General features: G+C 40.3%; 1 protein-coding gene across 3 annotated transcripts in view; it reads left to right on the top strand.

Annotated features, from left to right (window-relative positions):
• Positions 1-5,654: 5,654 nt before the first annotated feature.
• Positions 5,655-17,064, top strand: part of SHOC2 (SHOC2 leucine rich repeat scaffold protein) — a 92,132-nt gene continuing 80,722 nt past the window's right edge. For 2 of the 3 annotated variants that reach the window (XM_067537081.1, XM_067537079.1), the window contains exon 1: positions 5,655-5,742. The gene's annotated coding sequence lies outside the window, so the exon portion shown is untranslated. Of the gene's footprint in view, positions 5,743-6,603; positions 6,877-17,064 lie in introns of those variants that run through there. The other variant, XM_067537080.1, reaches the window with a different exon arrangement.

The raw sequence follows: 17,064 nt of genomic DNA, 5'->3' as shown, positions 1-17,064 counted from the left end.
AAAATTTTCTTTCTGATAGTTGCAACGATTAGTTGATAACCCCCTTTTAGCATGCAGTATGATATCATAAAAATAGCCAGACCCATTTTAAATATATAAAATACATTTGTAAAACCTTGCCAATGTGAATTGTGCCCTAGCTGAAGTGTCTTGGTACAAGTCTTGTATTGGTCCCAGTTTAACCTCATGTGATTTATATTTAAGAAACTAAAGCACAGTGGTGCAACCATCAATGTGAAATTTGCACATGGTATCTGGTTCATTCTAGATCACTCCATTCTAGATCAGTCATTGTATCTTTGTTTCTGAGCACAAAGAGCAAAACATGTACTTCAACTCTAAAATGACTCATTTTAGACTAAAGGAAAAGTAGCAAGAAGGTAAAGTCAAGTTTCTATATCACAGACAGAGCATACAGCGTATGCGTGTGTCTTTGTATATACTGCAACAATTTGGAGAACAAAAGGGCTGCTGAACTCTGCACACAAGAAGACTTAGAAATGTAATGGTGTAGTACACAGACAACAAAAAAGTTAGCTTCATAGCTATATACAGCACCTACACAATATGATCACTGTAACAGAGGATGCAGTTAGGGACAGAAAATCTACAATTCAATAAAAGCTGCACAAAGAGCAAATATTTTAAATTGTAAGCTCTTCAGGGCAGGCACTGTCTTCACATTTGGCTAGAATGGGGCTGGGTATGTTGCTGGAACCTCACAAAGAATTAACAATAATAGAAACAATGGTTAATCACTATCAGGAATATTGCCTCCAGGACATTAATTCTTGTATGTTGTAGTTTACCTAGCATATGCCCTGTGACCCAGGCTGCTAAAAATTTAATTCTGCCTGTGTCACCCTCTAGCAGAAAAGCACATAAACAAGTCACTTTGGCTAATTTGTCAAACATTGTATAAAGGAAACTGGCAGGACGCAGCTAGTCAAATGTCAATGGCCTTGCTGGATTGTAGCTGTCCTTATTTGAAGTCCCAACAATGTTGTGAGGACCTGACAGGGTTATAATATTTAAGCTGTCTTATTTGTTTCCTTTTTAATTGCCAGAACATTAACAGTAATTTGGTTTTGGAGTTTTGTTGACAGAGAGTTCGTTTTTCTTGTCCATAATCAAATCAGATTCTTTTAAACAGTGTTTAACGCATAAGTAAATCTTCATTTTAATATGAACCGTTGTAGCCAACTTCTTTATTCTTTCTCTTTCTATTTGTAGAGTCTGTTAGAGAGAAAAACCATTGCTTGAAAATTTAAAAAATACTGTGTTCTTGGGAGGGGGTTTGTTTTGATTTTTTGTGAGGGGTGAGATAGGAAAAGTCATCTGTAGACTTTGTTCTTAAAATTTTATATTTTACTCTATTATAAGAGGAAAGACAAATGCACACCAGCAGGGAGAAAGAAAAGAATGGCAAAAAGTGGGAAAATGTAGCTTCTGTTTCTAATGCTTGCCATTTAGATGCTGGATAGGTAGATTGTCACAGCTCCATTGACTTCAGTTCACATCAGCTGAGTCTCTGCCCCCGGAACACCTAGAGTACAACACTACAGCACCCAACGCAATTAGTCACACCTGGCAAATAAGAATGACTTGTACCTTGCCAAACTAGTCACAAAGTGTTGCAAGGTTAGATTTGTTCTGGCTGGTTAAGCCAGACTTGTTAGACAGAAGGTAAAAATGGGAGAGAGGAAAGATGTTGACGATTAATGTCAGGGAGGAAACTAACACAGAAAGGGAGGAGAGCAGGAGCCTTAGATTCATAACTAAGAAGTCACTCAGGACACAGCTAAGGAGATAGTGATGTCATCTGATTCATTCCTCCTTTTTTCCAAATGGACTGTTTTTCAAGATCAGGAAAAAGAGGGGCAAAGAGCATGATATTATCACTGGCACTCAGGAGATGGTGGTGAGAATAAAGGTGACATTGAGACAGTATTGCTGCTCAAAGTCCCCCGCCATCCTTTCTGCCACGCTGAGTAAGTTGTCAAATTCTCCTCCGAGCAGAAATGTTCAAAAGGGATGGCAACCTCATTCCATTAAATTGCCCCATGAAAACAAATTTCCAGTAGTCCATGTATGAACACTACTTTTATTTGGTTTACTCCTATATCTGTGTAACCTTACCAGGAGCCCTGAAAAATCCTAATTAGCAATTACTTTGTCAAAACAAATTTGTGGCCTGATTCAGGATACACTAACACATGTGCTTAACTTACACACGAGTAGTTCATGGCTTTGTTCCTGCAAAAATTTCTGCATGTACTTAATTTGACACACTTAAGTAGTCCCATTGAATTCAATGGGGCTGTTCATAGGCCTGATCAAAGCTCCCTGAAGTCAATGAAAAGACTCCGATGGGCTTTGGATGCGGTACCTTGGGAGTAAAGGTATGCACATGCATAAGTCTTTGTATGATCAGGACCAGGTCCTTGGTTTACACCATTTCTTTGACTCCATTCTGTGCTTTTTAACAACAGTTTTACATAACATGTTTATAGGTTAAACTGACATCCTGGGATCTTTCCTCTACTTTGGAAAATGTAAGAGTCAGCACAGTTTAACACAGCAATAGGTCTAGAAGTAAAGAATCCAGTTGAACTTGAAAAGGGAATCTGATTGTAACTGCCCAAGTTATAATTTAGCTATTCGCTGAGGCTAAAGCCCTGTTCTTGGCAAAAATGCCATGGGGTGTATAATAATGAGCATCAGGAGCTTGCTTTTACATGTCATCTGAAAGAAGACAGCTCCAACAGCAGAGAGTGCTCAGCACAAGGCTGTAGAATATATGTTCATTATTGACTCGGAAGGTGGTTACCCTGCTGAATAGCCAAAACTATTTCCTGCAGTACCCATATATTCCTTTCAGTGGTAGCCTGCCCCTGCATAGCTTGTAAGATCTTATGTAAACATAATACAAAGTACCTTGCAGTAAGGTTATAATAAACAGTTCCCATTCTGTAGCAAAACATTTAGAATTTTCCAGTCTGTCCCTCCAATATGTTTAAACAATAGTTAAACCTCACCATCAATGGGGAAAATTTGACTTGAGTCTTTTAATATTATTTATGATTTATGTATAATGATTGAACGGTTTGTTTGTTTGTTTGTTTGTTAATTATATTAGTATTTCAGGACTGGTGTAGTAGATAAATTATTACAGCTGGTGAGAAAATGGGGGAAATTTCTCCCTTTTTCATAGTATTGTGATAGGTTGCCAATGGCAGTCATTGATGCAATCATTAGATCCAGAGACTAATTATGGATTCTCCTAAACATGCAGGGAAACCTTAATTAAGTTCTTTTTGTGTTGCAAAACAGTTGATCAAAAGGTAGGTTGACACCCAGATGCATGGCCTTCGGACTTTGTAGCCTCTGTGGTAAGGCTAGAGCAAGGAGTGTGTGTTAAAATCATATGGGTTAAACTATGTGTTGAGCTACCAGTTGTTGCAGAAAGCCTGTGTGTTTAACTGCGTTCAGTTTTGGCTGTGAGTCTGTATGTGTCTGTGGAGCAAGGCAGAGGAAGAAAGCTGCTTTTTTGGGACAGGGCAGTGGTGACTGTGTCCCTGCATGGAGTTTGTTACCACTCCGACTTCAGAAAACAAGACCTGTGTACATCTTGTAAATAAACAAATTGCTGTAAGCAAATACATCCTTCTACATCACTGATTTCGGCTCCAAACAGGAAACTGGTCCGCAAAGACCTGTAAAGCTGATACCACTTGGAGAGGCAACATTAACATTATTTTGACGGCAATTTTCTGAACAGGTCCAGAAATTGTGACATCATAACTAAGAGACTGAAGTCTTAGCAACTGAAGTGGGAGGGGATTTGAGTCAGCCTGTTTAAAATGTTGCTAGTTCAAAAATCAAGAGTCAGGCCCAAAGAAATCATGAGGGGCTTAAAAATCATATTTTACCTGTGGAACTCATTGCCAGGGGATGTTGGGAAGGCCAAAAGTATAACTGGATTAAAAAAAAAGAATTAGATAAATTCATGGAGGATAGGTCCATCAATGGCTATTAACCAAGAAAGCCAGGTATGCAACCCCATGCTCTGCGTATCCCTAAACCCAGAGCTGGGACTGGATGACAGGGGATGGATCACTCGATAATTGCCCTGTTCTGTTCATTCCATTTAAAGCAGCTGGCACAAGCCACTGTCGGAAGACAGCATACTGAGCTAGACAGAGCCTTGGTCTGACCCAGTATGGCCATTCCTATGTCATTAAAAATAACAAATTTTTGGTTCTTTTTAAGTGCTTTCCAGTTTCTGAGCCTTGAGGGTGCACTTGGGTCACATTTTCCATCTTTTCTATGCAACCACTTGCTATTTTTTTTAAAATGAAAGCTGAGAAACTCACTCAGTCTCCTGATTCCAGTAGCTGGGGCTTCCAGATAAACAGCCAGCAACATGAGGCGTGGGATACAGCCATGAGAGTTGGCATTAATGTCTATTTAATGAGGAAGCCCTTGCATGGAGGGATGGGTTTGCATGGGATTAACCCCCAACACCACCGCATGCTCAAGGAAGGACAGAAGACTCTGAATCTGTGTATTGGAGAACTCCTGCTACCCAGGTCATGTGGTCGCATCCCCGGCCTTCTTGGCTAATGGGTGGTATGGGGTAAAAAGTTTGGGGACCACTGACTTCAGTATCTAGAGAGATAACACATATGAGATTGATAACATCATTGATAATATTTGAGCATTTATCAGCACATTTTGCCAGACAGTCTTTGTAGTCTGTGTTGTTTAGTCAGTTGTCACTGAATGTGCAGTTTCTGATGTGAGCTTTTTTTCCAAGGGTGTAGTAGGATCATGCGCACCATCGCCCGGATCTTCCATTATTTAATATACTTTGCACATTTCCTCACTCGTGTGTGACTCAAAACCTCTCTCATACACATGCGTGGTGCGCTGGCACCTGGGTGGGCAGACAGCTGTGTATTTTCAACAGTTTTGATGTGTTATCACTTAAACTGCAGAAGTGGAAACACTGCAGCATCTTTTGCTGGACAGAACCTTTTAACATTTGCCACCCCAGTGTACTGTGATAATAATGCAAATGTTTAGACCCACGTATATAAACACCACCACATGACATTATTTTTCTGGCAACTGGCAAATCCATAAAAAAACCGGCGGGGCCCGTCAAATACTGACCAGGGGGTAACCCTACGCCAAGGTGAAAGACCAAGTACTGTCAGAGCACTAGTAATAAAAGGGGCTGCTTGCAATAGGGAGCTGGGGTGGGTGCCGGGCTGTGGGGCCCTTGGTGGTGTTGGGACGGGAGCAGGGGCCAGTGGGTGTCATGGCATGAGGCTCCTCACTAGGCCAGGCTGGGGCATATGAGAGTCTGTGGTGGGGCTCCTCATGGTGGGGGAAGGGGGAACATGGCTGTTTTGTCCTATTGTTCATTCATTTTAATGCCCTGTCGTGTAGAATTCACCAGTTTCCTTAAAAAAAAACAACCAAACCCCTGTGTCAGTGCCCAAATGTTGCCCATGGCAACAAGGGCACTTCCGCCCTCATCCAAGATGGCGGCGCCGCGCGGCGCTCTACCTACCGCTGTGCCGCTCTCTATGGTGCGGAGGAGGAGGAGGCCTGTGGGCGGGGAGTCCCGTGACGGGTCGGTGCGCGGTGACGACGGCCGGCAGGAGGGGAGGGGGGAAGAGCGGTGGGGCCGGGCCTGTGAGAGCGGCTGAGGAGGATGGCGGCGCCTGCACGGTAAGGGGAGCTGGGTGAGCCGAGGGGCTGGGGGAGGACGGGCGGCAGCGCTCGCGGGGGGGGGGGCGAGAAGCTGGGCTGGGGAGCGGGAGCGGGCTGCGCGGTTGGCACGGCGAGGAGGCTTGGGTGTGAGAGGGGGGCTAGGGGTGAGGAGATGAGCTCGATGGGGCTGAGCTGGGGGTGGAGCGGTTCGGATATGAGGGGCTGGGGAAGGGTCTGAGGAATGGAAGGGATCGGACATGGGGGTGGGAGATGGGGAGTGGGGGTGGAGGAAAGGTGGGGGCTGGGGAGTGGGGGAGATGGGGAGTGGGGGTGGAGGAAAGGTGGGGGCTGGGGAGTGGGGGAGATGGGGAGTGGGGGTGGAGGAAAGGTGGGGGCTGGGGAGTGGGGGAGATGGGGAGTGGGGGTGGAGGAAAGGTGGGGGCTGGGGAGTGGGGGAGATGGGGAGTGGGGGTGGGGGAAAGGTGGGGGCTGGGGAGTGGGGGAGATGGGGAGTGGGGGTGGAGGAAAGGTGGGGGCTGGGGAGTGGGGGAGATGGGGAGTGGGGGTGGAGGAAAGGTGGGGGCTGGGGAGTGGGGGAGATGGGGAGTGGGGGTGGGGGAAAGGTGGGGGCTGGGGAGTGGGGGAGATGGGGAGTGGGGGTGGGGGAAAGGTGGGGGCTGGGGAGTGGGGGAGATGGGGAGTGGGGGTGGAGGAAAGGTGGGGGCTGGGGAGTGGGGGAGATGGGGAGTGGGGGTGGAGGATGGGGGCTGGGGGAGATGGGGGTGGAGGAAAGGTGGGGGCTGGGGGAGATGGGGGAGGTGGAGGAAGCCAATGGCAGTGGCTTAAGTCAAAGGACAGGGTGGAGAGAGACGGGACTGGAGAGGCTGTGGTGGTGGTGAACGTGAAAGGGTTGTTGTGTGTATTCTGTAGCACTAGCCACAGACACACTCACATCACTTGCTGCTGCCAGGGAGAGCCTGTAGGTGGAGGAGTCTCGGCTCCAGGCTGGGCTGAGGTTGGCGTTGCTGACAGCAGGCAGGGGCTGGGCCTAAAAGGCAGCAAGACAGAAGAAGCAGGAACAACAGCCGAGATGGTAGAGAGCAGAAGCAGGAAGCCCCAAACACAAAGGCACTAAGGTCCCTTTATGAGCAGGTAAAATAGGCTTATTGGGGGAGGACAGGCGGGCGTGGAGATGGTGGCTGCTGGTTTTGAAATAAAATGCCATGGTGTCATGCTTTAAAAATATATCTTTTATGTGCTCCCTCCCCACCCCCGCTATAAACAAAGTGAGGGGTGTTGTCAGCTTTATAATTATGAGAAGAAACCCTTTCCAGACACTGGTTATGGACAGGTTCAAGCACTTGCAGGAGACAAATGTAACAGTCATCATTTAAAAATATATTGTGTGTTGCCCCTGTTCCCCAGGGAATAATGTTAATAAATCTTTGCCTGGCATTTGTTTGCTAGCTATAGTAGGGATCAGCTGTACCGCCTCTAGGTTTATGAGCAGGTGGGATGAACTCAGATTACTGCATATTGTGTGCCTGTGTGCAAATTTCTTTAATGTATAGTTACAATTTAATCAGTGGTGTCTTGCCTCTCTGCAGTTGGGATACTACTTTATAATACGATTGCTTCTTCATATTGTAAAATGGTGATATTAAAAAAAAAACAAAAAAAAATCAGGCACAGTATTTACAACCCTGTCTTCCTTCCGACCAAAATATTGTGAAGAGAAATTAAAGATGATTTGTCTGTGTGTGTGTGTGTGTGTGTGTGTGTGTGTGTGTGTAGTAGCAACTAACATACAGAGTAATGATTTCCTGACATTCAGGGTAATCATTACATCTACTATGTGGCTATGCTAGCTACACCTTATCCCCCACTTTTTCATATAGGTGTGAAATTCTTTTCCTGTTTCACTACATGTATTTATTGTGGCAATTCTGTTGGAACCACAGAAGAAGCCGCTCTTTAAAAACACCACAGTATTTTGTAATCAAATATTTTTTGTATGTAAACTGTAGACGTGTTGTGGAGAACATTTAATGACAGCTTTTAATACACATGTGATTGTAGAAAATGTGTTATTGACTATATAAATTACACAAATATATCATTAAATCACTAGAGAGCTATAGTAATCATCATCATTGTATTGGATTGTTGCATATACTTGGCTAGGGTTGTGTTTGTGTGTGAATTACATAGCAGTTCAGCATGACTGAAGTTTAATGGAGAAATTGTATTTTGACTGTACAGGGATCTGTAAGAGTAGATATGGAAATTTTAATACATGACATTTTTTTAAACTTAAAAAGTAGTAAAAGATTATGCTAACTGTCATTTTTAGTTAATGTGTTTGAAATTGATCTGGACTGTGAAAGTCTGCATTTTGTATAATTATGCACGTATGTGCACATTTTAATGGAAGAATATTAATGATTGAGTTTTAATTGTATGTCTTGTAATTGTTGCAGTAGTGACAGTCTCAGCCTTTTGGAACCAAAAATTATTGAACCAAAAATTAACCAACATTTTTTAACAAATGACTTTGGTTATTTATTAATTTTACTATTTACTGGTTTTTAAAAGGAAAAATTTCACACACTTTTCATGGAACTGTTATACATATAAATAAAAATCTTTAGGTATTATTGGATGCATCTATTTATAAAAATCAAGGGCCTAAAGAAGGTGGTGGTCATAGTAAGTAATACAACATGTACAGCCATATTTTAGGCATAGCTTGTATAATGGTCTCAGTATAACCCTCGGCTGATTTCTGAATAGGGTTTCTGCATCCTGAAAGTTTGTTAATACTGTATTGTAGATACATTCCAATTTTTAAAAATACCCTAAGCTTGTCAATTCTTGTTAAAGAAAGATTTGGGCTTGAATATTTTGATTTCCTGTGCGGTTTATCTTGAGCTCAAGGCAAGTAAAATGAATGATTTAGTAGATTGCAGCTGGATCCTTTCAGTTCATGTTAAACATCATATGTATATGTGTTTTGTCAAGGTGCTGGATTTCTGTAGATGTAACAAATGAAATGATCAGGCAGAATCATATACGTACAATCTGATAATAAAGTAAGATGATTTTGAACAAAAAACATGATTGATGTATCTAGGATTCCTCATTTGAAAAGAGAAAGCTTTTCCCATGTTTTGTCAGAATCAGAGGAATACAATATTCACTATTCTATTTTTAATTAAATGTAAAGCAAATCCCTTACATCACATAACAGCAGAGGTAAGATTGCTAAATAGTACTGGTTGTGTGACTAGCTGTTGCTCTTGGTATAGTTCTGCCTTCCCAACATAACATATCTGTAAGGCTAGGGACACGGGGAGGGGCATTCCTTTGTTATCTTGTCAATTAAATCACGCTAATGGCAGTACTCTAATTTAAGAACACTAGACTGTGGAAAGGCTTCCATCTGACCAATGAATAATTTTTGTAGGTTTCTGCACCTGCTGTTAGTTTACAAAAACTGATTTTCTTTTAAGATTTTCGTTGCCTGTACTCCCATTAGGAAATCCTTGGATTTATTGTTACACGATTATGGCTTTCTAGAAATTAGTATTTCTACTGAAACAATGTGTGATGATCCTTATTTCAGTATTGTCATCGTGAAGGAGCTGTTCAGTAGTATGTGTATAATATATACACACACTGTCTAGGGCTGTGTAGTAAAGAATGTTATGTATGTACAGTGTGTGCATACTTTAACTGGATTAAAAATGTAAAACTGTCTTCTGACAGACAGGGATCAAATTTTATATTGGTGTCAGCCTTGTCTAGTAGATATCTAAAGATTGTTGGGGGAAGATGTGCTCAGGGTCCAAGGATAGTAATTTTTGGAGAATTGCATTTTACAATAAGGGAATAAAATTCTTGCTTGGGGAGTATTTGAAAATTTCAGAAGTGGCTAAAATATCAGCTTTTAGAATTTAAATTTGAGTGATAATTAAATACAGAAAATTCTCCCTCGCTACTTACTGGCTTCTCCAAATTTCTGAAGAATGATGAAGAATTGCCCTCTACGCTAATTGTTCTTGGTGTGTGTGTGTGTGTGTGTGTGTGTGTGGGGGGGGGGGGGGGGGGGGGGGGGGGGGGGAATGTTGGGAATTGCCTCTTTCTTCTTCTCCCCCACCTAGTTGCAGCTGGGATGGTTCACTCAACTATCTCCCTCTCCCTTCCCCCATCAGATCCAGATGGCTGTTTCTCTTTTCCCCTCCTCAGTTAAGTAGGTGTTAGTTTTTACAGTGTCTTTCAGAGGAGCTTGACACTCCCTTGCTGTGTCTGGCATAGGTTACCTTAGTAGTGTGGGAGCAGTGTGAACCTTCTGGCTACATTCTTGGGCAAGGAGGGGATCAGGTAAATGTTGATACGTTGCACTAGCCCACTCTAGTCTGTGCAGTACTTAGCAGAAGTTAATTTGGCCCACTGTTGGGAAGTTCTCTTAACACCCTGCCGATCAATGATCAGGATTTATCTGAATTATTTGAAGTGCATCATGTGTAGTTGTTTCCTGTTGATTGGGTGATTGATCATATATGCTTTTTGGATTGAACCAATTATTGTATTTTTCCCTTTCTCTTTTTTATATCTATATATTTTTAATTTTGATTACACATTGGGTTGTGCTTCATCTTGGGGGAGACAACTGCATTTCTTTATGGAGATTTTTTTTGGTGGGGTATGATAGGGACTGATGATATGGAGGATTTAACAGCCTCCCCAGCAAGCTTGTAAAGACTAAAATAATCCGTGTTTACATTACAATTGCCATATCTGACAATACTGCATATTTTCTGTCTGTCTGAAATACAGTTTGGTATGTTACAAAATATACTGAGATACAACTTGTATCATTTGATGATAAAATATTAGTACCTCAAACATTAATTTTTATGCTCATTGTGTCTGCACTACCAAGGTCCTATGTCATTTAGATAACATAGTGTTAAACCTCTGCTTAAATAGGGGCATGTTCTGAATCAAACTCTGTTCAGCATAGTATCTTCAATCCAGCAAAGCAATGCTTTTTTATAAAGAGATGGTTCTGATTACAAAGAGGTGTACAGTTGTTTACCTCTAAGTAATATATGTACTTCTCTTTTAAAAAAAAAAAAAAAAAAAAAAAACACCAGGTGGGGGGGGAGAGGGAGCTCTTTGTAATTCTTTTTAAAAACCTCAGACTTCACATCAAATATTTAATTTCAACCCCCGTAAAGATCAGTACAAAGTAAGAAGAATCTGTGGTAGTCTGTAAGGAAAATATTACAGTATATGATCTCGTAAAGTGATACATGCTGCTCAGAGCTAAAATATGCTAGGATACCCTGAAGTAGTGTAAATTGGTCCCACTGTGGATGCTCAAAGAGCTTTTTAAATGATTTTGGTGTGCCTATATCCTTAGTTCTTTTAGCATTTTATTGGTTTACTGTTACATCACAGTCCTTTGAAATGTAAGAAATAGGAAAAGATTGAACAATTTTAACCTTTCTTTCTGAGTTCTCTTCCCATGTGTGCCAAAGGATAGCTTGTAGTTTGTGTGCTGGTGCTGGTGCTGTTAAAGCGTATCTTTTTTTCTAAATATATATTGTATCTTAAGTTGCTTGAATTATGTACCGCTTTTGTTGTGAATGTTCTTGTGCTGAAGAGTACACTTCATCATATGAAAAACATGTAAATATATTCTGAAAACAGTTTATATTTCGTATTTGACACTTGGCTGCTGGTGACAATTGTCTTGCTCAAAGGGATATTATTTTGACACAGGGTGTATGGGAGCCTACATGTGCATCATGGGAAACATTGTTCAGAGCAAATTGGATGTAGTTTACTCTTACTGATCTCATACCATTCCTTTGTGTGCCTATGGCAGCATCTTAAAGTGGCACATACCTGTATGTGAAATCGTAATGATTCCATAGACATTGTGTGGTTCAATGGACCTGTGTAACTCAATACTCAGAGACTTATCATTGTGTATGGATTCTGGTGGTTCTTTCTTTTGGCATTGTATATAGACCTCAGAAGTTGTGCAACTTATACAATGCAAATAGACTTTTTAGTACGTACACATTTACATTATAATGGCTGCCTATATATTGCAGCACATCTCAGTTCATGTTCTCACCGCCTAGACTGTTGGTGTTTTAAAATACTCTGTATGTGAACAGAGATCTTGTTCATGGCTGGCAGTGTTTTAGAAGGGAGTTCTGAAGCATGTCGTTAAGTGGTGAAGCCTGTTTGTGATGATGTTCAATTTTCATCTTTCCATGTTCCAGTCTACCACCCTTTCTGCCCACATGTTGATTCAAACACTTGGAGATAAAACAACTTTATTTAAGCATAAGTGATTCTTTTCAGAAACTATTTCCAAACTACTTTATATATAAGGTTGCAAAACTGTTATTTACTTGAAACCTGCCCCCGCATTTCTTGTGTACCCAAAACTCTTGTAGATAGGGAATGTTGAGTGTGCACAGAATCCAGAATTGGACTCCCCTGTTGTTTAGGTAGCATGGTAATAAAGTATTGCTATGACTGAATCCAAGCACAATTTGTGAGAACTGAAAAGGGCGAATGCTTTTACAAGTAGCGGTTTTGTCATCACTTGTGTTTGTTATGAGGTTCCTTTTCAAAGCTGTTAAGTGGTGTTAACCAGTGTGCCATTTGCCTGACTGTGTTGGTCAGCAGATGTTCTGGGATGTTTTACTGTCATAAAATGCCAAGGTATTCATTTAGTTGTTGTCGTTGACATTGTCATCATCGTGGCTAATCCCAAAGAGATGTGGCCCCCTTGCAGATCAGGCACCGCCTAGCTTGATCTCTAGAGACGTTCTTATAGTGGTCTGGCTGTATATTCAGTTTGTTCGTCAGTGGCAATCTTACCGCATCACTGAAGTTTTTGGTGCTCTCATGATTGCTGCCCGTGTATGGATCTAGAATTCAGTTAATTTAAAATTCATTTTCCTTAGATACTGCCTTGTCTTGTGATATAGCAACAGTATATATGGGGAGACAGAATGACATAGCTACTAGTTACTTATATTGTTTTGCTTAATCAACTATAATTTTATGGTTCACTCTTTTTACACCGTCTTCATGACCTGATGTAAACAACACCCAAAAATGATAGGCATGTCTGAACTGATGAGCTTTTCTGGTTTCTAACTGTGTAATGTTAGTAAATTGGCATGTTTAAATATGTAAAAGCACCATGAATAATGTGACAAGGTGATAATAGCTAATATATTTCATGAAATAAGGATTGGTCCTGTTGTTGGGGTCTCAACTTGCAAATGACAAATATTGCAAAGCCATAAATTCTCAGTTCCATCTAGTCATGGACCTCTTGATAGTGTCCTGCAAAGTGCTGCCAACAAAGCGCAATAGATATTACTTGAACATTTCATTTTTAACCGTATTCACGGTAGTGAAATCTTGCAATGTGAATACCAGGAGTTTAGCTGAAGTAACTATGGTGACAATCATTTCCATGAAGTGTAAGATTAAAGAGTGAAGGAATAAAAATAATCTAACCAAGAGACTCAGAAACTTTAGCAGGTACTTCAGAATTTTCATGTGCATTTGGATTTTAATTATCTCTAGAGTGTAACAAATGTAACCTTGCTGTGTGTGGTGTCTTGAGAAACATTGCACAACCTGTTCCCAGTTCTGCCACTGGATTTTCAAATCTTTAGATCTAGACCAGCGGTTCTTAAACTGGAGTGGGCCTCTGAAAGAAAGCTCGGGAATGTGTCAAAAGAGCTGTGAACTGTGTGCCTTTTCTTTTTTAAAGAGCTCTAGCATCAGCCCCAGGTTGCTGGGGCTCGTGCAAAAGGGCCCTGCCACCCAGGCTTGGGCTCTCCTCTCACTTCTCCCCACTTCCCCCCCGGCAATCCCTCATCAAGAGGTGGCCCGGGTTCTCCTCCTCCCTGTCCCCTCATTTCCTCACTGGGACGCAGCCTGGGCTCAGGCTCTTCTCTCCCCCTATCACCCAGTCCCTCACCTGGAGGCAGCAGGGCTCCGGCTGTCAGCCGGGCAGGCGGCGTGGGGGGGAAGGAGAGGGGACCAGCAGCATAGAAATAAGGGTAGCAATAGGGCGCTAAGCCTGCTGTGAAAGGTGTTATTGGTGAATATCACTTTTCATATTTCACCCTTACTTCTGTGCTGCTGCTGGTGTGGCGTTGCCTTCAGAGCTGGGCACCCGGCAACCAGCCACTGCTCTCCACTGTGCCTTCAGAGGTGGGTCGCGGTATATGTATTTGGGGGAGGGGAGTGGAGGCACGTAAACGACTACAGATGCAAAGGAGGGGGGCCCAATCAAGTAAGTTTGAGAACCACTAATCTAGACTATCTGAATTCAAAATCTAAAGAAAATCTTAATTGTCACTACTATACATTGACCATCTGTTTGAATGAAAGCTTGAATTCTTAGAAGAACCACCAGCCTCTACAGTCTGTGTGTAGATTAGAAATTTTCTTAAAGTGAATTTTGTGCAGATGAAAAGCTACCTGACTGCAGACATGGAGACTGAAGCCCACTGTTTATCCTCAAACTGTGTTCAGCATGGATCATGGTGTTGCAAACTTCTAACCTCCTCTCTCCCACACGCTCCCAAATTACCCTAATCTTGATTAAAAAGGGATTTCAGTCTCCATGTTCTAGTCAGTCTATGGCTTCTCTGCTGGCACTACCAAAAATGACTACTATAACAGTGATATCTGAACTACTGGTCTTTTTATGTTCTCTAAATTATATTGCTTAGTGTTATAACCCATGAAATTAACAGTGTTTACTAATAACAGTATGGAAGGAATAATTTACATTATTTCCAAATGTAACACAGAATAAGAATGTTTTGATTTATTTTAACTTCCTTGAAAAAAGAGCTTGCACAGGATAGTCTATTTTTTTAACAAGAAAGCAATTCAGTGTCACTGTAATTTAAAGCTTTGTATGACACCTTAAATCTAAGTTAATAGAATATTTCTGAATAATAGCATTAGACAATCTGTACAAAGGCAACTGTAGATATTGTAGTGTGTAGAATGATAGACTAATTCAAACCTTAACCAAGCAAAAGACCTATTTCTTTCTCCTGTGTTATATGCAGTCAGGTAAAATATTGATATCGACTTTTTTTCCCTTTAAAAGGTCCTGTAATCGATAGGAAATCTTGCTTAATTGTCCAAGATAAAGAGAGTACAGTAGTTGCTTGACCTTTGCTGCTCTTATTTATGAATTCTAGTATTTTTGAAGTTGTAACTTTGTGGATTTTTTGCTGCCAGACAATTCCATGGTATTTTTTTCTCATGACTTCAATCAGCTGCAATTGAAAAGTAGAACCATGCATTAAAAATGTTTGGGTTTTTTTAATCCTAAAAGATAAATAGGCAGAGGGGATTCCCCTTTGTATGTCCATAAATGTTAAGTTCTGTTTGGAAGCCTTTAGTTATTGGGAGCTCACTGAATGTAACAGAGAACATGGCTTCACTAGCAAATTATATGGCTCCTGTAAAAGCTATAGGTATCAGATGGTTTAATATGTAAACAAAAGCCCATAGCAGCCTAAAATAGGTCTTCATAAAAATAAACAGTGCAAAAAATGACCTTCTAAACAAGGAAGTAAAGGGCTACCAGAAGAGCTGTGTATTTAATAGTATGTGTTGTATAAAATGCTGATCACAGATGAATATGAGGGATTTACCTTGAAAACCCGCACAGTCTGGTATTGCCTCTGATAGTAGAGTATTTATTTACTTTTGTTGTTTATATCTGTATATTGTTGACAGATTATGTAATCAAAGGGATTAAAAAATAAAACATCTTGTAAAAAATATGCAAAAATAGCATGCTTTGCACAGTTCACTTATTCTGGGAATGGGTGAAACCAAATGACGGACATAAAAAGTGGCTTGAATGATATTAAACCTGTAACATTTTTTCCGAATATATTCTAAAATTTAATAGCTGTCTGTGTATAACATACAAGATTGGCAGAATTTGATTTTTATTTTTTTTATAATTTCAGTGGATAATATTTGGTGGATATTAAGAATTGTTTTTATTTTTAATCTATTTTCAATTTTCACAGTTGCAGGAGACTATGGGGAATCAAACAATTTTTTAATGAGAGTAGATGTTCAGATTCAAAAGTTAAAGCTTTATAATTTAAAACACAAATTGTCAACATCACATATCAAAATATACAAAGTGAATAATATTAAATCTAACTCTAGTTCTCCAGCTGCATTTTTCTTTTTTTGCCTATCTATAAACTTAGATTATCAACAATGGAAACATTTTTCATCAGTTTGTGTGTGTACAATGAAATGGATGTTTACTGACATTTACCGATTAAAAAAAATCAGATCCTTTCAAGTTTAGTAATATATAACGTATATAAAACTTGAAAGGTAACTAACTGAAAGGTTGCTTTCAAGCAAAACAGAATTTTACAGATTTAAAAATTTTATTGAAGATAATGTTACTACTGGCAAACTGTTCCAACTGTATTTAATTTAACAAAACCCTGATAAAATCAAAAATCATCCAAAATTAATCTAAATTTCTGCTCAGTCATAAGAGAAGAGAGATTTGAATTACAATAATGCTTACAAATAATTTGAATTACAATAGTGGAAATTTGTACTGGAGGGAGCAAATTTTATGCTGACTTGCACCGTGTGTAACTTCATTAAAATGTATGGTATTGTACAAGGTGCAAAGTAGGGCAGATTGTACAGCCTGTTGTATTTGTTTTTTACTGATGGTTACGTATTTGCTGGCTGGTGTATTGGGACAATTGATTAGTAGCTTGTTTGATGACATGTAATGTGTTGTGTGGTTGGAAGTGGCAGGTCTGGTACTGGGGGAAGTAAAACTTCAATTAGTGCTGAGTTGCAATTCATGTAACAAGTAGATCAAACTGGATGATTTCATTGCTTTGCCCATAGCTTTATTTTCTTTGTCTTGGGCAAATCATTTAGTCACACTTACGTAAAAAAAGTGTTTGTTGACTAGTCTTCCTCTCACATAAAATGTACAGAATAATGATTCTAAAATGGCTTTATGAAAACCTTTGTTCAAAAATACTTTAGTTATACCCTAACAATCATTGATAAGGTTTGTTACAAATTTGTGTGTTGTTTTGTTCTTCCAAAGCAGGATTTTATTTATTGAACCAATTAGCTGTTGAGTGGAAACCAGAACTTTTCTGAAATGCAGAATTTATGTATATAAACAAATTGTAGTATTGGCAACAGGAAGATCTTCATTCTCAAAGGGCAGTGACAGTTAACATGTAACGAGGCTGT

The sequence above is a fragment of the Emydura macquarii genome, unplaced genomic scaffold (genome assembly GCF_026122565.2).
Source record: "Emydura macquarii macquarii isolate MOO-44397 ecotype Brisbane River unplaced genomic scaffold, CSIRO-AGI_Emac_v2 contig_3692, whole genome shotgun sequence".
NCBI classification, from domain to species: Eukaryota; Metazoa; Chordata; order Testudines; family Chelidae; genus Emydura; species Emydura macquarii.
The sequence above is the reverse complement of the archived record's forward strand: the minus strand, read 5'-3'. Positions and strand labels throughout refer to the sequence as shown.